At 38.3% G+C, this 22217-nt stretch overlaps 1 protein-coding gene and 1 long non-coding RNA gene across 7 annotated transcripts in view; both read left to right on the top strand.

The window, feature by feature from the left end:
- The window catches only part of BABAM2 (BRISC and BRCA1 A complex member 2), a 460841-nt gene that overhangs the window by 178368 nt on the left and 260256 nt on the right, over positions 1–22217 (top strand). The window lies entirely within an intron of this gene.
- On the top strand, positions 21–21250 carry LOC117062543. Its single transcript, XR_004428425.1, has 3 exons — positions 21–31; positions 13937–13944; positions 20999–21250. It is a non-coding gene; the product is annotated as an uncharacterized LOC117062543 (long non-coding RNA).

Genomic DNA, 22217 nt, shown 5'->3' with positions numbered 1-22217 from the left:
GATAATACTTAATTATTAAGAAAAGTACAAAGTTTAGTTGGTTGGTGAGAGAAGATTACACCTGGGAAAAAAAGCCTTTATAAAGGAGGTGACATTTGGAATGCCCTTGAAAGACTTGGTTTTCATAAAGAGAAGCTAGACAGGCCAGGCACGGGGGCCTGTAATCCCAGCACTTTGGGAGGCTGAGGTGGAAGGATCACCAGGTCAGGAGATCGAGACCGTCCTGGCTAACACAGTGAAACCCTGCCTCTACTAAAAATACAAAGAAATTAGCCGGGCGTGGTGGCGGACGCCTGTAGTCCCAACTACTCGGGAGGCTGAGGCAGGAGGATGACGTGAACCTGGGAGGCGGAGCTTGCAGTGAGCCAAGATCGTGCCCCTGCACTCCAGCCTGGATAATAGAGCGATACTCCGTCTAAAAAAAAAGAAAAAGCTAGACGGAAAGAACAAGCATTTTTTCAGGTGGCAGCAGTAGCACAGTTGGAACACAATTAACAGTCCAGTTGAATTAAGTCGTAGAACTTGTGTACAAAGTAGTGGGAGATAAGAAAGGAAAGGCATTTTAAAGACATGATAATACAGCCTGAAGTACTTGACTCAAATTTTAGTCATTATTTTTAAACAGGTTAGTACTACAATTGGGATTGTATTTAGGAAGAGAAATCTGCCAGAAACATAATATAAAATGATGGAGAGGAGGAAGGAGGAAATGAGGCTGGACCTTGGATCCACACCTGTTATCACAGTCAGGGCTCAAGGTGATAGAAAACTTAATATCAAGGCTTCAGGTGACGCATGTTTTAGATTTGCTGAAGTGTATGTAATATATATACATTGTATAATTTTGTATACCAGCAGGGGCGAGTGGTCGCTTAACTCAGTGATTAACCTGGGAAAGTAGAGGAGAGGAAAAGTACCAGAACCTTCTAGCCAGTGCTACACAAAGTGCATCAGTTTTGGTTCTTGATGAAACAAGCACAGCATTGAGAGGGTTTAGAAACATTAAAAGCCGTTGACAGATTGATCATGTATCTATTGAATCTAATGATAGAAATGTTGGGTTTGTATTTTGTATGTGTTTTAAAAGATTTCTTTTTCTAGTAATTCACTTTTAATGTATTTTACAAATCCGTGAGTTGGTGATGGATTAGAAAGAAACAAACAACAACTGCTCCTTCACTGTGAATGGTTTGAGAACCATTATTTCAGCCCACCCTACGCCTTCTGTGGCTCCTGGTTGCCATTGCCTCCCTTATCCTGGGATGCAGCAGTCTGAGGTGTCTCTGAGGTTTTTTGGTTTTATTCTTTTTGTCTAGCTGAGTTTTACAATCATTGTCACCCAGCACGCCCCTCCTTTTTATTTTTATTTATAAATACATTTCTAGGATTTGGCATAGGAGAAGCCCTTGACTTGAATGACGTTTAATACAGAACTAGAAGAGAGGGATTTTTTATTTTATAAAATATTTTAAAACATATTTTAACAGTACACACACACATACCTTGATCTAGTTTAATGACAACATAATGTCACAAAGGGATCTACCCTCTCCTTCATTTTTCTGAAGATCCGTTTTCTTCCTTGTATCTGTTTGTTGCAGATTTGTTTTCATATTATGATCAAATTATATAGTTGGGATGTGGGAAACCCAGAAATAAGGTTGGTGTTTCTCCTTGTTCCAGGATTGCTCATAAGCAGTTTGGCTCTCTTGAAGCAGGATGGGATATGATTTAGATTTGTCAAACTTTGTGTTAACTCTAGAAAGTACTCTGCAGTGCCTTCAGTGTCTGTTCAACATGTGAGTACTTCATGAAAATACTTTTTAGCAGAAGATCCTGGAATATTGATAGTGTTGGCATTCTTAGTCTCTTTTCCATAGACCAGCACCTCATAAATATGGTCCAAGGACAGCTGGTATTTCCAGGACTGTTTCAGAGAGTACACAAGGTTAAAAACTATTTTCAAAATAAAATTAAGAATTTCCATACCTCATGAGTGAATAGTGGAGTTTTCCAGAGGCTACATGGTGTGTTATGTCATCACTCTGATAGCCAAGGCCACATTTGCTTGTGTGTTCTTGCATTTTAGAAATTTTCTCAGATTTTACTGAAGTTTATTCAAGAAGAAGTAGATAATCTGAATAGCCTTGTGTCTATTATAGTTAAATATGTTTCCACAATGAAAACTTTAGGCACAGATGACCTCCCTGGTAAATTCCACCAGTCATTTAAGGAAGAAATAATACAGAAAATATTTTGGGAAATTGAAAAAGGGTGAATGATTTCTAACTTGTTCTGTGAGGACAGCACTACTTGATAACAAAAATCAGGCAAAGATATTATAAGAAAAGAAAACTCCAGATGCAGTTGTCTCATAAACACAGGTGCAAAATTTGAAATAAAATTTTAGCAAACTCAAAAGAATGATATATAAAAAGGATGATACATTATGAACAAGTGGAGTTTATCCCAGGATTGTAAGGTAGGCTGAATGTTCAAAAATCAACAATACAACTAATCGTATTAACAAACTAAGAAAGAAAAGTCATGTGATTATCTCAATAGACACAGAAAAAACATTTGACAAAATTGAACACCCATTCGTGATAAAAACTCTTAGGAATCTAGGAATGGAAAGGAACTTCCTCAACCTGATAAAAGTACATCTATGAAAATCCTATAACCAGTATCATACTTGATGGTAAAAGACCAAATCGTTTCTCTCTAAGATTAACAAGGCAAAGATGTTTACTCTCACCAGTTCTATTCACTAGTGGGGGGCCTGGCCAGTGCAATAAAGCAAGAAAAAGGAATAACATTTAGAGTAGAAAGAAGTAAAACTATCTTTTCACAGATGATATTGTTGTCTATGTCAAAAAGACTAAGGAAATTACAAAAAAGCTTCTAGAACTAATAAGTGAATTTTGTAATGTTGCAGGATACAAGGTCAATATATAAAAATCAATTATATTTCTATAGGCTAACAAGTAATTAACATTTGATATTTTAAAGATATCATTTATAATGACATCAAAATCATGAAATATTTAGAGATAAATCTAAGAAAAGATATGAAAGACTTTTATGCTGAAAACTACAAAATGTTGCTGAGAGAAACTAATGAAGATCTAAACAAATAGATATGACATGTTCACATGTTGGAAGACTTAATCTTGTAAGATATCAGTTCTTCCTAAATTGGCATATAGATCTGGCACAATTCTAGCAAGTTGAAATCTCAGCAGAAATTGTAAAAATTGACAATCTGATTCTAAAATTTATTTTGAAATACCAAGGACCTAGAATAGCCTAAACAATTTTGCAAAAGAAGAACAAAATTGGAGGACTCACATTCCCTGATTTCAAAGACTTGTTATAAAGCCACAGTAATCAAGACAGTGTGATGATGGTCTAGAAAAGAAAAATACACCAGTATAGATCATTGGAACAGAATAGAATATTCAGAAATAGATCCACGCTTATGTGGACAATTGATTATTGACTAAGGTGCAAAGGCAATTCAGAGGAGAACAGATACTCTTTTCAACAAATGGTGCTAGAACAATTGGATTTCTGTATTTAAAAAAAAGAGAAAAGGCTGGTCACGTGGCTCACGCCTGTAATCCCAGCACTTTGGGAGGCTGAGGCGGGTAGATCACGAGGTCAGGAGATCGAGGTCATCCTGGCTAACACGGTGAAACCCATCTCTACTAAAAATACAAAAAGTTAGCCGGGCGAGGTGGCAGGCGCCTGTAGTCCCAGCTACTCAGGAGGCTGAGGCAGGAGAATGGTGTGAACCTGGAAGGCAGAGGTTGCAGTGAGCCGAGATCGTGCCACTGCACTCAATCCTGGGTGACAGAGTAAGACTCCGTCTCAAAAAAAAAAAAAGAAAAGAATGTTCAATCCATGCCTTGAAAAGACATATATATCCATGTAAAGTTTAACTCAAAATGGATTATAGACCTAAAAGTAAAACCTGAAACTATACAACTTCTAGAAGAAAGCATGTGATAAAACCTCAATAATTTTTTTTTTAAACCTGAGTTCTAGTTTCAGATATGCTAAATGTCAACAGAGATAGCACACATAAATAGGAGCACTTTGTGATTCTCATTACTTGTAAAAGGGAGTCCCAAACACTTTGAGAATGCTGCTGTAGACTTTATGGCCTGTTGTATTTCCTAGTAGATTCAAAACAGCATATAAACATTTCCAGGATTGTTGGCCAGGTGTGGTGGCTCACACCTGTAATCCCAGCACTTTGGGAGGCTGAGGCGGGTAGATCACGAGGTCAGGAGATCGAGGTCATCCTGGCTAACACGGTGAAACCCATCTCTACTAAAAATACAAAAAGTTAGCCGGGCGAGGTGGCAGGCGCCTGTAGTCCCAGCTACTCAGGAGGCTGAGGCAGGAGAATGGTGTGAACCTGGAAGGCAGAGGTTGCAGTGAGCCGAGATCGTGCCACTGCACTCAATCCTGGGTGACAGAGTAAGACTCCGTCTCAAAAAAAAAAAAGAAAAGAATGTTCAATCCATGCCTTGAAAAGACATATATATCCATGTAAAGTTTAACTCAAAATGGATTATAGACCTAAAAGTAAAACCTGAAACTATACAACTTCTAGAAGAAAGCATGTGATAAAACCTCAATAATTTTTTTTTTAAACCTGAGTTCTAGTTTCAGATATGCTAAATGTCAACAGAGATAGCACACATAAATAGGAGCACTTTGTGATTCTCATTACTTGTAAAAGGGAGTCCCAAACACTTTGAGAATGCTGCTGTAGACTTTATGGCCTGTTGTATTTCCTAGTAGATTCAAAACAGCATATAAACATTTCCAGGATTGTTGGCCAGGTGTGGTGGCTCACACCTGTAATCCCAGCACTTTGGGAGGCCAAGGCAGGTGGATCACCTGAGGTCAGGAGTTTGAGACCAGCCTGGCCAACGTGGCAAAACCCTGTCTCTACTAAAAATACAAAAATTATCTGGGCATGCTGGCAGTGCCTGTAATCCCAGCTACTTGGCAGGCTGAGGCAGAAGAATTGTTTGAACCCAGGAGATGGAGGTTGCAGTGAGCTAAGATTGCACCACTGCATGCCAGCCTGGGTGACAGAGCAAAAGTCCATCTCAAACAAAACAACAACAACAACAACAAAACCCAGCCAGGTATGGTGGCTCACGCCTGTAATACCAACACTTTGCAAGGCTGAGGCAGGCGGATCATGAGGTCAGGAGATAGAGACCATCCTGGCCAACACGGTGAAAACCGGTCTCTACTAAAATACAAAAAATTAGCCTGGCATGGTGGTGCATGCCTGTAGTCCCAGCTACTCGGGAGGCTGAGGCAGGGGAATCACTTGAACCTGGGAGGTGGAGGTTGCAGTAGGCCAAGATCGCATCACTGCACTCCTGCCTGGTGACAGAGCAAAACTCCATCTCAAAAAAAACCAAAAACCAAAAAAACACATTTCCAGGATTGTTACCTGCTTCATAAAACTTCTTCTGCATTATCAGCAATGATACTTGTATTAAAAAGGCATTATCAGCTCACATCAATGTAGAGTAAAGCTGAAATCTTCAGCAATGGCTCTTTGAAATCAGTCCTTCTTATAAGCTGCCAGCATCTAGGGCTTAGTATCATTGGTTTAGGACATTTGATGAACACTCAAGTGTAGAAATCTGAAGTGTTTATCCCCAGGGTTTCTAATACCTACCATTCTGTGTTGTGACTTACAGCCACTTAATGTCACCACTAGCATTTAGAGATAGACATTGCTCAGAATAAAAGACATCTCACAGCCACCCTCTGGCACAGTGGATGTTTGTTGTTTTGTCTGCCTAGCACGTCTCTTCCCTTTCTTCTTGTAGTAGTATCCCATGCCCATGTTCTTTTCTCTCCTTCATCCATGTAATTCTGCTAGGATTGTCTAGCACAGTTCCCCTTCTGCCTGGCAGGGGTTAGTTTAAGAAATGGATATATGGTCTAAGCTTGCCCAGTCAGAGTCCTTCCTAGGACATTTACAAACTGAAGTAGGAAGGGAAAATCCTTTTCTTTTCTGAGATTTTTGTAAGCTTAAATTAAGTCCAGAACTCTAAGCAGCTGTGTTTCCCATCATGTGGGAAAAGACTCTAGACAGCACTGTCCAGTACCATTATAATGCAAGCCACATATGCAATTTAACATTTTCTAGTAGCCACAGTGAAAGAACTAAAATGAAATAGGTGAAATTCATTTTAATAATGTTTTATTTAACCCATTGTACTCAAAATATCATTTCAACATATAATCAAAATAAAAATTATTAATGACTCATTGTATATACACATATTTTGTGCCAAGTCTTTAAAATCCAGTGTGTTTACCCTTTACCACCTCTCAGGTCAGACTAGTCACATTCTAGGTACTCAGTAACCACATTTGGCTAGTGACTGCCATATTGGACAGTGCAGCTCTACACAGTGAGAATGAAGGACGCCAACATGGAAAATGATGAGTGATAAAGATTTAGAGAGAAAGAGTACTGTCAGTGGTGACATTTTTGGTTTTGGTCCTTGAAGTTTGAGAAACTATTTTGGCTCCAGCTCCAGTAACCAGCTCTTCTTTGGAATCTTTGAGCCCCTCCCATGGTTTTCCAATAAGCAACCTTTTTTTTTTATGTGAGTATGATTTGGGTTTCTGTCACTTATGATCAAAAAAATCTTGACTCATCCAGTAAGGCATTATTATCTTCATTTTTTTAAGATGAGGAAATCTAAGCTGAGAGAAGTTAAATGGTTTACCCAGGGTTATCCTAACTGTGTGTGGCAGGGCCTGGATTTCAATTCCGGTCTGTCTCACTCAAAAGCCCATGCTCTTTTTACCCCAAGAGACTGCCATGGAGGCTTCCTGTAGAGCAAGCCCTTTTCACTGGATGAAGGGTTGGGATTTCAACGCTTCACATATTCTTTGTAGCCTCTGATACAGTGGAACTGTGAAAATGCTTAGTTTTTGACAGGAACTTTTGGTGGGGACCCATAGTAGTCCTGTCAACAAATCTCACCTCCCTTTCTGTCTAAAAAAGTGACACTAGCATGTTACTTGGCACTGAATGGAACCTAGTTTGCTACTACATATCTTGTGGGCATCTGCCCGCTATCTTGTAAAATGGTAGAGTAATCTAATCTTGTTTCATTTGAAATATGTTGGCCAGTCCAGGAAACTTTATTAGCACCTCTAAACAATTACGTCATTAAAGGGCAAGACTTAGAAGCCTTATTAAGGCTGTGTAACATCTATTTTCCAACCTGAATGAAGTTAAGCAAATTCCCGTAATAATTTTAGAATGATTCAGTGTTTTCTAGTTACCATAAATGATGTTGCAAAAAGCTGGAAATCAACATGAAGCTATTCTTTTTCATTCTTCAGAATCAGCCTTTTGAATGATTCCTATACTCTAATGTTCAACTGATACTTGATTCATTTTAGAAAATTGTCGTAGACCCATATTACTTGAGAATTGGCATGTGTGAGGCTGAAGTTTTATGCTAGGGCACCCAGGCAATCCATAATTGCAGTAAAGAAGCATATACTTGACCAGGTGCAGTGGCTCAAGCCTGTAATCCCAACATTTTGGGAGGTGGAGGTGGACGGATCACCTGAGGTCAGGAGTTCAAGACCAGCCTGGCCAACATAGTGAAACCCCTTCTCTACTAAAAAATACAAAAATTAGCCGGACGTGGTGGCAGGCACCTGTAATCCCAGCTACTCAGGAGGCGAAGGCAGGAGAATTGCTTGAACCTGGGAGGCAGAGGTTGCAGTGAGCCGAGATTGCGCCACTGCACTCCAGCCTGGGCGACAGAGTGAGACTCTGTCTCAAAAAAAAAAAAAAAGAACCATTTACTTGAGGGCACACAGCTAAAAGTTCAACTTTATTTATTTAGCACACCATCAGAAGTGTCATTATTAGACAATCATAATAAATCAAGGCAGTTTAACTTTAGTCAACACTGTAATATAAAGCTATCCCAAATTAAAATCTACAAAGCAAGAATCCTGACTTGTTTATAAGTGTGAGGTCTGAACCTGTGGCCACTATCACCTTTTCTCCCTTGAAAATTCCACTGGTGCCTCTTTTATGCCATGTATTAAACATAAAAAAAGATACTAAGTTTACATTGAGAGTCTTCCTATTCATGATCCGGTCAGACTGCTCTGGCTTCTCACTCACAGGTACTATGGCTAGCAGCAAATTATAATGCCATAAAGAACTGTGCTCACAAGGTCCTGGCCATGACAGGAGCCACTCCTTGGGTTCTGGTTCTTTAATATCGCCTCTATTATTCTAAGGCTGAATAGTCTAGGATGAGGGAAAGGAAACTGCATCCATCCACACACACACACACAGCTTGGAGGGGCTTCTAGGATAGCTGACAAAGTTCTGTTTCTCTACCTGGGTGGTTCTTTAAAGGCTGTTTGCCTTTTAGTAATTCCCTAAGCTATAGATAGGTTTTATGCAGTTTTCCATATCTGTATTTTATTTTGCAATAAAAACAATTTTAAAAAGCAGTGTATTGAATACAGAAAGTTTTAAGGAATTATATTTTCTCTCCATTTGCCCTGCCTGGTTTTGCCTTTTGTTAAAAAACCCAGTACACAAAATCTATCATAATGTAAGAAAATCTCCTTCAGAGCCATCCTTGAAAAAGGATCCACCAATTGATTCAACAATATTTATTGAATTATGGCTGGGTGCGGTAGCTCATGCCTGTAATCCCAGCACTTTGGGAGGCCGAGGCAGGCGGATCACTTGCAGTCTGGAGTTTGAGACCAGCCTGGCCAACATGGTGAAATTCTGTCACTACTAAAACAATAAAAATTTTTAAAAAATTAGCTGGGCATGGTGACACATGCCTGTAGTCCCAGCTACTCAGGAGACCGAGGCAGGAGAATCACTTGAACCTGGAAGGTGGAAGTTGTAGTGAGCCGAGATTGCGTCACTGCACTCCAGCCTAGGCAAAAGAGTGAGACTCTGTCTCAAAAAAAAAAAAAAAAAGAGCCACGATAATTTATTACATTGTGACTCTAAGTCAGGCTTTGTATTTGATGCTGAGGTATATATGTTGGTAAATGTGATAAATGTGGTCAGCGTCCTCACTGTACTTATTAGTCATATTAGTAATATGACAGGTTAAAAGGAGTTTTATTCTTTAGTATGTTGTTTGGGAATATTATTAGAAATATTTATATTTGAAGTCACTGATAGTCTTTTTTATAGACATGTGTTAATAGGTTATAGATAGTCTTTTTTGTAGACATGTGTTAATAGGTTATATTAGTTATCCATTGCTGCATAATACGTTACTCGAAATCTAGTGGCTTAAGACAATAAACATACATTATCTCACAGTTTTTATGGGTTAGGAATTTGGGATTGAGTTAGCTGAGAACTTCCAGCTCAGTGTCTCTCAAGTGACTGCAGTAACCATCTGAAAGATGAACTAGGACTGGAGGATGCACTTTCAAGATCGTTCACTAACCTGGCCATTGTTAGGAAGGCTTTGATGCCTCATCACATCGGCTTCTCCAAAGACGGCTTGAGTGTCCTCACAACATGGGGCTTGACTTCTTCCAGAACAAGCAATCCAAGGGAGAGTGAGGACTCCACAGGGCCTTTTATGACCTAATGTGAAGTCTAACACTGCCACTTCCTTTTACTCACTTCACTGGAAGTTATTTAAGTCTAGCCCACACTTAAGTTAAAGGGAATTATCTGCACCATTTGAAGGCAGGAATATTGAAGAGTTTGTGGACATTTTAATTTAATTTTATTAATCTATTTATTTTTGAGATGGAGTTTTACTCTTGTTGCCCAGGCTGGAGTGCAGTGGCACAGTCTCGGCTCACTGCAACCTCCGCCTCCTGGGTTCAAATGATTCTCCTGCCTCAGCCTCCTGAGTAGCTGAAATTACAGGTACGTGCCACCACACCTGGCTAATTTTTGTATTTTTAGTAGAGATGGGGTTTCAACATGTTGGCCAGGCTGGTCTCAAACTCCTGACCTCAGGTGATCTGCCTGCCTCTGCCTCACAAAGTGTTGGGATTACAGGCGTGAGCCACTGTGCCTGGCCCTTGTGGACATATTTTAAAGTCACACACGTATTAGATAGGTAGGCAGAGAGATAGAAAGATAGTTAGATACTCAGATCTATAATAAAAGCTCTTGAGTGTTATTAATACATTGTCCCTGTCCCTTCTGCTTGCTTATATCAATTTTATACCGCAGTCACACTGAACAATTAACCTGAACACATCTTACACTTTCTTGATTTTGTGTCTTCCTCAATTTGGAGTACTCCACATCACAATTTCTATCTGTTGAAAGCTTACCGGTCATATATGGCATTATACAACGGTCACCTCCAGGAAGAGTGAAAGTTTGAGAAAAGGCCCAGAGGTGGATGAGTTTGAATTCTGTTCAAGGAAAAACAAGACTGTTGAGTGTGGAATGCCAGATTAAAGGATTTGGATTTCATAAGTACACATTAAAGAGTCATGTCACGTTTTAAAACAGGCAAAGTACAAAGTGGCACCTTAAGACTTCACTGGGCAAGGCACATGGAGGGAAGGAGCACAGGTTAAAGGAGGCTACTGACACTAGAAATGAAGTGATCCACAGGTAGCAGTACAAACAGGAAGGAAGGGTGGATGCTGATAAGAGTTGAAGCTCCTTATGGCAGAGTTGGTGTAATTCACCTTTGTATTTTCTTGCCTTATAGCACAGTGCCCTAAACACAGTGTATACTCAGGAAGAATTTTCTTTTTTCCTTTTTTTAAAAAATGTCTTCTTAAAGAAAAAAATAATATATGTGTATATATATGTAAAATGATTTAATGATAATGTAGACAAGTTCTTACACTTTTTTGAGTGGACCTTGTTTTTTCTACTTCTTTTTAAAGAAACACTGTGATCCACAATTGTAGCAATTACAATGTTAAATCTAAAGGAAACATAAAAGAGAATATAATGCTAGAGCTCATTCTTTTTTTATTCAGTACATATATATTACTTAGTATGATGAGACTACCGTAATCAAGAATAGGAACAGACTTCTGATTATGTAATACCCCGCAATTATTTTTATGGCAATTGCATTCCAATCTTCTTACGCAATATTTACAACGTACATATATAGCAAGGGCACAAAATACAAGTTCTAACAATCTTAACCATAAATCAGAATCAAAGCATGCGGTATAACATTTGGAACCTCCCTTGGCTGCTGCAGATAGCCTTTGTTAAGAATACATAAAATGCTAAGTTTACAACTCTGTAGTAGATTTGGGATTTTAAGTTCTAAAACTTAATTACTCCCTACCCCATAATTAAAGATTCTGTCAAGACAATTTGATATTAGTTTAATTGTGAAGATGGTGAAAAATTCTTACATTCCATTTTGGGAAAAAAAAACCACAAAATGTTTTAAATATTGTACGAGTGTAATGAGAATTTCAGCAGATTATAACTACAAAAGATTATGATTCAGCCTGAAAACATAACCTATGGAAAATCATCAACTGTGCAGAATGAGCTCTCCCAGATGACAGATCTTACTAAGAAAACCTGCCAATGAAAGATAGAGAATGCTAGAAGAACAAGAATCCCGTTGACTTTCAACATATGGCCCCGACACCGACATATCTTATAGTTTTTAGTGAATAGCAACCCAAAATAACTGGGTTGATAAAAACTAAAAAAAATGAGTGCGTGAATTTAAAAAATTCTGCCTTTTTCCCCGCTTTTATTTCAAAGGGTGTTTTAATGGAAAATAAGTGTGCATGTGTCTGTGTATGAGAGTGTGAAGGGGTACAGCTTAATTACATTTTCACTTTTCAGGATAATGGAGACTCCTGGCAAACTGAATAAAGAGAGCTATCCACATAAATTTACATATCAGTAAGAAAAGTTTCTTCATCATCATCTATTAGCCTATTGGTTCTCTCAGCTACATCATACCCCTGCATTTGTTTTCTTCCTCTCTGTTTTCTCCAGGCATTTCTCTTACATCCCCTTCTTTAGTTAGCCTTTTCAACAACTGCTTACAAATAAAAGGTCCACTGGCAATTATCTGGTTTACTTGCTTGCTGTTAGGAAATTATATAATATGTCAGAATGTTCTGTGACTGTTACTCATGTATTTATTTTCACTTTCATTCAATAAATATTTGTTGAGTACCTACTACATGCCAGGCACTGCACTAGAGAAATCTATAGTTTACAGGCCATATCCTTTCTTATGTACTTTCAGATATCCTTGGAATATCATGGATTAAAGAGTTGCAGAAGTTAAGCTTACAGGTTAAGCCTACTTCTAACACTTCCTTCCCTGAAATGGAACTCTTTCATATATGCCTTCTTTCTAGATAGCTTAGTTCTTCCTAAATTCCATTAAGATTGCCCTGCCACTGTTAGAATTGTGATGCTACTTTAGAACAGGATTGGCCCAATGGGAAGATTGACTGCCAAGTAAATGCAAGCAGTGGAGAAATGCAGACACACAGTAATGTGATTCCATCTCTGTTGCTTATTGGTTGCATGCCTTGGTTTTCTCATCTGAAAAAAAAAATAATGAGGCTATAACTACATGCTTCCAAGAGTATCTGTGAAGGTTAAATGAGTTAATACATGTAACTGGTAGTTCAGACTACCACAGAGCTCTTGATGAATGTTATTTATTAGCATTCTTGTTACTATGATTGTTATAAAAATTTAAGAATGTTTCTTTTTTTTCTTTTTTGAGACAGAGTCTCGCTCTGTCGCCCAGGCTGGAGTGCAGTGGCATGATCCCAGCTCAGCTCACTGCAAGCTCCGCCTCCCAGGTTCACGCCATTCACCTGCCTCAGGCTCCCAAGTAACTAGGACTACAGGTGCATGCTACTACACCTGGCTAATTTTTTGTATTTTTTTTTAGAAGAGACAGAGTTTCACTGTGTTAGCCAGGATGGTCTCGATCTCCTGACCTCATGATCCGCCTGCCTCGGCCTTCCAAAGTGCTGGGACTACAGGCCTGAGCCACCGCACCCAGCCAAGAATGTTTCTTTTTTGAGATAGGGTCTTTCTCTGTTGTGCTGGCTGAAGCACAGTGGTGTAATCATAGCTCACTATAGCCTCTAACTGTTGGGCTCAGTCGATCCTCCCATCTTAGCTTCCAGAATAGCTGGGACTACAGGCCCATGCCACCATGCTAAAAATTCATTCTTAAAGTAACAAGACAAATATTTACTAATTACTATGATTTATATATCAAATCCAACTTGAGATATTACATGGAATCAACTTAAAAGGATTATACCTACTCAGGCACAGTTTCAAATAGCTTCATTAAACCTAACTATAATCAAATTACTTTTTCACTCTAGTTTTCCTTATTGCTCTAAGAAAATCTTTTAATTTGCACAGCAGCTTTCTAGTGTCTGTTTCTGCCTGTTTCAGGGTGCTATGAAAACTAACCCCTCTGTTAGGTAACCTGCAAGTCTTTATCTTTGAGAGTTCCTACTATAATGCCCCATGCATGTCTCTTTTTCTGTGTATTGAAGCTACTTTGTCATCTTTCACCTCCAGTGGCCATATGCTGGCTCTCTTACAAAATCCCCAGGGAGATTTTTATTTTATTCAGTAAAGAAAAAAGCATCATTTCTGACTCTCCTATCCCCCAGCTCCAGGTAAAACTTGCTTATTGCTGCAATCTTTGAAATACCTTTCTTATCAATCTTAACTTGTCAACAAGTTGGCTTTGCATTGAAAGATATTTTCTAAAAGAGGTTAAGCATTCTTCTCTTTATATGGACATTTAAAACCATGAGAACAAAACTGTTTAATTTGTAAAGTTCATTGAACTTTACTCTCAAGTAAAGTTGCACTCAAGATTTGTGCACTTTAGTTTTTATATATCTTTAGAAAAAAAGGTGTTACATCACAGTTAGGAGCCTGAGCAAGAGCTCAAGCTCTTAGTGAGATCATAGCACACCACCACTTACTGTGTAACCTTGGCAAGTTACTCAACATCCCCCACCAGCCTTAGTTTTCTTAATTATTAAATGAGAATAAGATCTGCCCCAAATGTCACCTTATTAGAGAGTTCTTCCTTCTCTCCATGTGCCCCATCCCAATCACAACTTTCTTCCTCCCTCTAAAAGTAGCCACCATTCTGACTGTTAGGAAGAAATCCTTGACATTCTTTGTCTTCATCACCCAGCTATCTCTCAACTATGGTTGAGTCTTACCCATTGTTTTAAATTCAGTGTCTTTTAAGTCTCTTCATTTATAGATTCCTCCTCTGTTCCTTTCTTTTTCTTATCGTTTTGTTGTTGTTGTTGAAGAAGAATTCAGGTCATTTACTTGTAGTTTCCCACAGTCTAGATTTTGCTGATTGCAGGCTCATTGTGCAGTTCAGCATGTTCCTATGTATTTACTGCCAATTGGCAGCTGGATGGAAAGCCTTAATTAGATCTGAGTTCAATTCCTTTGGCAGTGTTATTGGTGGTGATGTGTTCTTTTATCCGAAGGCACATGTTGTGTGATTGTCACTTGCTTATTGTGGCGGTAGTAGCTATTGGTGCATAGTACCTAGATCCATTAATTCACTGGGGTTGCAAAATGCTGATGCTATAATTTTACCATTCTCTTTTCATTTATTAGTTGGAATAATTTTGTAAGGAGATGCTTCTCTACTATTTGGTTTTCCAGTGTTACAGTTCATATAGGAAAGGCAGGATAAATGCTTGATTCTTTTATTTGCTCTATTTTCAAGATAATGAATTGGCCTGTCATCCTTCAAAGGTGACTATTTATGTATTAAATTAATTTGAACTTATGACTTTAAATATATTTGGGTTTCAGCTTACTGCAATTCTTACCCTTACTGAAATTCATTCTCATCTTTGGCCAGCTATAGCCTCTTCAGGTTAGCTCCTGAATCCTTTTGACATGGCCCTAGTAGTCTTTGATATCTGCTGTGCCAAGATGTTTGAAATTAATTTTGTATATTTCCTGACCCAAATCTGAAACTAAACCTTTTTTTAAAACCTGGATTCTGTTTGTTTTGTTTCGAAACAGTGTCTCACTCTGCTGCTCAGGCTGGAGAGCAGTGGCACTATCATAGCTCGCTATAACCTAAAACTCCTGGCCTTAAGCGATCTTCCTGCCTCGGCCTCCCAAAGCACTGGGATTACAGATGTAAGCCAGGATTCTTTTTTTTTTTTTTTTTTGAGATGAAGTCTCACTCTGTCACCAGGCTGGAGGGCAGTGGCACCATCGTGGCTCATTGCAACCTTCGCTTCCCAGATTCAAGCAGTTCTCCTGCCTCAGCCTCCCGAGTAGTTGGGATTATGGGCACACACCACCACGCCCAGCTAATTTTTGTATTTTTATTAGAGACAGGGTTTCACCATGTTGGCAGCCTGGATTCTTTTAATGGGAAATATTTCGCTATCACAGTTTAGGCTCTTGGTATGTTCATTGCTACCAGATTGATTATGGTTTCTCGGTCTTTTCATGGTACAGAGCTGGAAAATATATATTTGACCTGTTAAATGTGGAAAATTTTGACCATATACAAAGTTAGAACAACTACTGTCCTGTAACCCATTACCTAGTTCCAATAATTATCACAAGGCTAATCTATATCAACTCTGTCTCCTCTCCTGTCTCCCAAACTGGATTATTTTGAAACAAATTCCATACATTTAATTTAACTGGTAAATACTTTAGCTCCTGTTCAGTTTTTAATGCCATCCTGCCTTTTCTTCTCTTTCTCTCCTAGATTGAGTTCTCTGGTATTGAGCTGGCTCTGCCATCTATCAGTAGGACTTAAGCTCTCTAATGCTCCCCTTCTCATCTTTTGAGTAAGGTATTGTTCTAGATGATTACCAAGCTTTCTTACACCCTTAACCGTTGTTCTATCTTTTTTAAAAAATAGAAATTGCTGGGTATAGTGGCTCACACTTGTAATCCCAGCACTTTGGGAGGCTGAGGCAGGAGGATTGCTTGAGGCCAGGGGTTTGAGACCAGCCTGGGCAACATAGTGAGACTTTTTCTTTACAAAAAAAAAAAAAATTATTTTAATTAGCTAATTGTGGTGGTGTGATTCTGTAGCCCCAGCTACTCAAGAGACTGAGGCAGGAGGACCATTTGAGCCCCAAAATTTAAGGTTGAAGTAAGCCATGATCGCGCCAGTGCACTCCAGCCTGGATGACAGAGCAAGACCCTATCTCCAAATAATCAATAAGAAATCTGTTTACTTTTTTGTTTTTAATAGATACATGTTCATTGTAAAAAATGTATGAATGCATGTAAAATAGAAAAGGAAAAACTCATGAAATTCTACCCCCTAGAAATGACCATTAAGAATAATATAGTATCCATCAGTTGAGGCTCTCTTGGTAATTTTCTTAATTGGCTTCTTTGAATTAACTGTGTATTGTGGACTCACCGCATCCTTTGGGCGGGAAAAAAGGTTGTATAGGATTCTGGATTCCATTAAATGAATATGTCATAATTTAATTAATGGTGCTAGATATTAAGATTGTTTTTAACTTTTGGGGGGTTGGGGAGGTACTCTTACAAAGAGTGCTACAGTGAATATCCATGAACACACAGACATATATATCTAATTGCTAATTAGGATAAAGTCTTATAAGTAGTATTCCTGTGTCAAGCAATATCCAGGTTTTTATATATAAATGTATTTACATATACATAGATACATATATATTTACCCATATATACACACACATATATACATATATATACACACACACATATATACATATTTGTAACTCCCAGAAGATTCTGTCAGTTTACATTTCCTATAATTTTTATGACTGGTTCTCAAAGGTCTGGTCATACTTGGAACAAAGTGCTAGGGCCATTAGGAATTAGGGTAGTGGGCAATTCAGAAAGTAGACATGAATTTATTTGTGACAAATTGCTATTGTCTTACCCAGTGTTTTCAGTCTCAGCACTATTGACATTTTTGGCCAGATAATTCATTTTTGCTGGAGGCTATCTTGTGTGTTATAGAATGTTTCGCAGCATTTCTGGCATCTGCCTGCTAGTTGTAGTATAATTCCCCCACTGCCCCCAAGTTGTGATAGCCAAAAATATCTACAGATGTTGCCAAATGTCCCCGGGAGGGCAAAATTACCCCTGGTTGAAAACCACTGGATATTCATTCAACAGATACAGAGTGCCTTAATTCTGAGAAGGGGATCTAGGACCAGGACTTATGAAGCAAATTTCAAATTTAGCCTTTTATGTATTTGTATGTTTGTGAATAAAACAGGATTTTTACTTCCCTAACCCCTATATAAGAAGTCATGTCATATTATGCTATTGATAAATCTTCTGTAGACTGATTTCCCTTTCTGTGGACTTTCTCACTGTCTTTTTTCTTTACTGACCTCCATGGCATTAGTTGGGGCAAGGGGAGGTGAAAAGTGTAAAGTACATATGGGACGGAATGGTCAGCCAAGCTGACCAGGACCAGTGGAAGGTGCCTGTTCACCACCCAGAGACTCCCCATTTATTATGTGAATTTAGATTTTCAAGCTTTTGTTTGAAATGTAAATTTTCCTTGAGAATATTAGGCTTTATTTGTACTTTTAGTGTACATCTCAGTAAACTGATATTCATTAAAGAAGTTTATTCTTCTTCCAAGATTTTTTGGAAGTGGGAGGTTTGATATAGACCAAGAAAAAGGAGGGCAAGTTGATGGAGCTCCCCTGGGACATGCCTAGAGTAGTCATAGATTTTTTTCAGTTCACGGACCCTTGGAGACACATCTGCATTGATGCCTGAAGATTTTCCATACTACAAAGTCTTAAGAAGGTAGCTGTTGCCTTAGCTGGCCTCCGTTTTTTTTTTTTTTTTTTTTTGAGGCGGAGTCTCGCTCTGTCGCCCGGACTGGAGTGCAGTGGCCAGATCTCAGCTCACTGCAAGCTCCGCCTCCCGGGTTTACGCCATTCTCCTGCCTCAGCCTCCCGAGTAGCTGGGACTACAGGCGCCCGCCACCTCGCCCGGGAGTTTTTGTATTTTTAGTAAAGACGGGGTTTCACCGTGTTAGCCAGGATGGTCTCGATCTCCTGACCTCGTGATCCGCCCGTCTCGGCCTCCCAAAGTGCTGGGATTACAGGCTTGAGCCACCACGCCCGGCTGGCCTCCGTTTTTAATACCAAGTGCACCCAATTTAACCAATACAAGTTCTAACAAGCAAGCCTTTTTCCTTGATCACAATGGAAACTTTGAACTTAGCAGAGTCTGCTGGGACACACAGCTGTCTGGATTGGACTGCACCTCTGTAAAAGCTGAGAAGGCTGTTTAGGGCTTTTGTTGTTGTTTTTTCTTTTAAGTGCAGATTAACTGGGCCTTCAGGCTCCTAACCAATGAGTAATAGAGCTGTATAACTTTGAGGCCCTACTCCTTTAGTAAACGGTGGCTCCCAACACATAATGCTATTCCCTTCTAAGCAAAGAATATTTGTGTTTAGGTAAGAAAGGATAAAAGTAAGGTTAAATTTCAAAGTATAGCCTCTATAAAAACAAAGACGTCACGTTTCTGTCTCTCTGTGCGCGCGCGCACGTGTGTATGTGTGTGTGCATGCAGTGTGTCTTTTGTATAAATCTCATGTTTCACAGTTTTGATAGATAATGGAACATCATTCTGATTAATTGCTTAAATGCAGTATGCAGTATTTGCTACTTGTACATCAGAAGTCACTGCAAATAGGCAGCTCATTCAAATGTTTTTTAGAATTTATGATTCCTGAAACTATAATAGAACTGTTATTTTCACTTCATTTGAATGAGAGACTCTGTACTTCCACATTGTCTCATGTATTTTTTTCTTTCCTTTGTATAGCTTATTTTATATTGTATATGTTATATATGATATACTAAATAAATATGTTGTATATTGTAGTTTATTATATTTAATTAAAATTTTTTGAGATGGGAAATTTCAGGCTGGATGTGGCGGCTCATGCCTGTAATCCCAACACTTTGGAAGGCTAAGGTGTGCAGAGCACTTGAGCCCAGGAGTTCGAGAGCAGCCTGTGCAACATAAGGAGACCCCGTCTCTACAACAAAAAAATAAAAATATATAAAAATTAACTAGGTGTGGTGGTGTTCACCTATGTTCTCAGCATACTAGGGGGTTAAGGTGGGAGGATCACTTGAGCCTGGGAGGTCAAGGCTGCAGTGAGCTGTGATGGCACCACTGTACTCCAGCCTGGGTGGCAGAGCAAAACCCTTTCTCAAAAAGAAAAGAAAATCTCATCCCTGTTTTTAGATGAAATTTTAGATAAAATATTTTTAGATAAAACATTTCAGATAAAAAAAATTTATGGCAACAACTCTTTCAGTAATTTAACATACAATGTATTTGAGATCATTTAAATCCTAGATGACCGTTGAACATTTTTAATAGAAAGTTTTATCATCTCAGTTTTCTCTTTTTACTTTGTATGAAGATATTTCTGTACCATGCAGTCTTTAAGGGCAGGCTCCATGCCTTATTTATCTGTGTATCATTGCTTAATTTAGGTGATAAGCAAGGTTTTATCAACTTGATATATTCTTTCATTAATTAAAAATTGACAGTAGGGGTGAATGACTTAGAAAATCTGTAAATATTCTCTCAAATGCTAATGTCTTTCATTTTTAGAGGCTGACAGGCCTTTTCAGCCTTTAGGTTTTAGAGGCAAACACTAAAATTACCCAGAGCTTTGCCTACTTTCTAACAATGGTATTAAGTGTAATTAATAATTAATGGTAATGGAGAGACGAGTTAATTATAAAAGTACATAAATTGTTTGCAACAATAAGCACAACTTGCTATATTTGAATATCTTCTTACAGCATATTTAAATTAAGTTTTTCCTTTTTAAGAACTAAAGTTTTAAGAGAAGACTATTGTGTTTTGTTCCTATATGTTTTATGAATTTAAAATATTTTTATGGAGTGTATAAGCTGCTATTAAAATTGTATTAACGTTTGGCTTTTATTCCATAGTATAATTATCCTTGATTACAGACTCCAGAAGAGGTAGTGTACAGAGGAGCTGTTTATTTCACAAAAAACTTCACATAAGATTCTAGAACTTCTAAGGATAAAGGCTGTTATTTTTGAGATAATTTAAACCCAAATAAATATTACTGTAGAGGAAGATTACAGTTAGGGTTTTTTTTAGGGGAGGGGTCAACTATCTTCTGTTTTGAAGAACAAATATTCTTCATCGTGGGTTATTGTGACACCCAGAATTTCTAGCAATACCATGTTTGATCCTATCTGTTTAATTTATTTCCTAACCTCGCTCTCACTCCCTCAACTCCACCCCAAAGAAAATTCTCAGGAATTACATCAAAAACACTATATCATGTTATCAGACTTCCTTTTCTTAATTCTCTAGAGTGACAATATCTTGGAAAGACAGGACAATGTTGAACCTGGTTTTCATAAAATTCATGATTATATCAAGAAAATTAAATACCAACAGAGAGGAATCAAGGATGACCACTTGGTTTCTGGCTCGAGTAACTGGGTCGATGGTTGTGCCATTTACAGTAGTACCTCCATCCTCTTTTCCACTTTCTGGAATTGCAGTTACCTGGGTCAACTATAGTACGAAGAAATTAAATGGAAAATTCCAGAAATTAATAATTTATACATTTTAAAGTTTGTACTCTTCTGAGTAGCATGATGAAATCTCATGACATCTGGCTCTCTTCCACTCAAGATGTGAATTGTCCTTTTGTCCAGCATCTCCACGATGTACAAGCCATTTTGCTCTAGCTGTGTACACTACGTGCCCTTCCATCACTTAATAGCCAATTAGCAGATCTGATATTGGTTATGTCCTATCTCTTTATGGATGTCTGATATAACCAGTTTCAGATCTGCTGTTGCTGATACCACAGTGCTTGAATTAAGTTAGCCTTTATTTTACTTAATTATGGCCCCAAAGTGCAAGAGTAGGGATGCTGGCAATTCAGACATGCCAAAGGGAAGCCGTAAAGTGCTTCCTTTAAGTGAAAAGGTGAAAGTTCTAGAATTAATAATGAAAGAAAAAATCCCTATGCTGAGGTTGCTAAGATTTACAGTAAGAATGAATCATCTATCCATGAAATTATGAAAAAGGAAAATGAATTTTTTGCATAGTATATAGGGGGTTTGATGCTATCCATGATTTTAGGCATCCGTTGGCAGGTCTTGGAACATGTTTCCCATGGATCAGGAAGGACTATTGTATTTAGATGGGAGAATGGGGATTAGAGTGGGGTATTGGTTTGGGTGGGGGTGAGCACATTGAGGTTTTGATCAAGATTTTTATAATAATTTGGCAGTGTTGATTTGGAATTGCCTTTTAGACATCTGGGTGGAGATGTCCAGTAGCTAGGATATGCAAGTCTGGCATTCAGAAGAGAAACTGAGGTGGAACTATAAACTTGAAAGGGTTTAGTATGAAGGCATTTCTTGTATCCATTGGAAAGGTTACCCTTCCTTCTTCCCTTCCTCCCTTCCTCCGTCCTTCCATCCTTCCTTCGTTAATCATTAAACAAGTGGTTCTCATTTAGATTTCTCTACAGTTAATCATATTTCCAGCATGAACCAATTTTTCAACTCTCATTGTTATGTCAGCTGAACACACAAATTAACATATATTCTCTGAGAAACTGGGAAATACTGATCCTACTTCTTTAGCAACTTATTTTCTAAATTTATATAGAAAAATTTGCAGAAAGAAAAAATGGCAGTAAAATCATTTCTCAAGATCCATTAGGTGTGCCAGAGTTTCCTCAAAACAGAAATTTCAGAATAGTGAATACCTGGCAGGGGTAGTAGGTAAGCGAATGAGAAAGGTAAGGGGCTACACAGGCCCTTCCTTTGTATTTCATGTTATGTTTCTTTATCTGCTTGGTGGCTAGATTGGTATTCATTATATCAGTGATTGGACTATGTCATCTAAGGGAAAAAAACTGAACTCTTGCACATATTTCTAGAGAAAGCCTTCAGAATTTGATTACTCCAATGACAGTGTTTGTTTTCTTTTTGTTGTAGTACAAGAGAGGCAGGGATTAGAGGTAAAATAAAAGCTCTTTGCTTCCTTTATTCGTAAATATAGCTTACTAAAGAAAAGTTTTATGACTAATTTTTGAATTGCAGTAAATAAGCATATTATTTCA

This window comes from Trachypithecus francoisi, unplaced genomic scaffold (assembly GCF_009764315.1).
Source record: "Trachypithecus francoisi isolate TF-2019V2 unplaced genomic scaffold, Tfra_2.0 Lachesis_group17, whole genome shotgun sequence".
Taxonomy (NCBI): domain Eukaryota; kingdom Metazoa; phylum Chordata; class Mammalia; order Primates; family Cercopithecidae; genus Trachypithecus; species Trachypithecus francoisi.
This window is presented reverse-complemented; position numbering and strand designations above follow the sequence as displayed.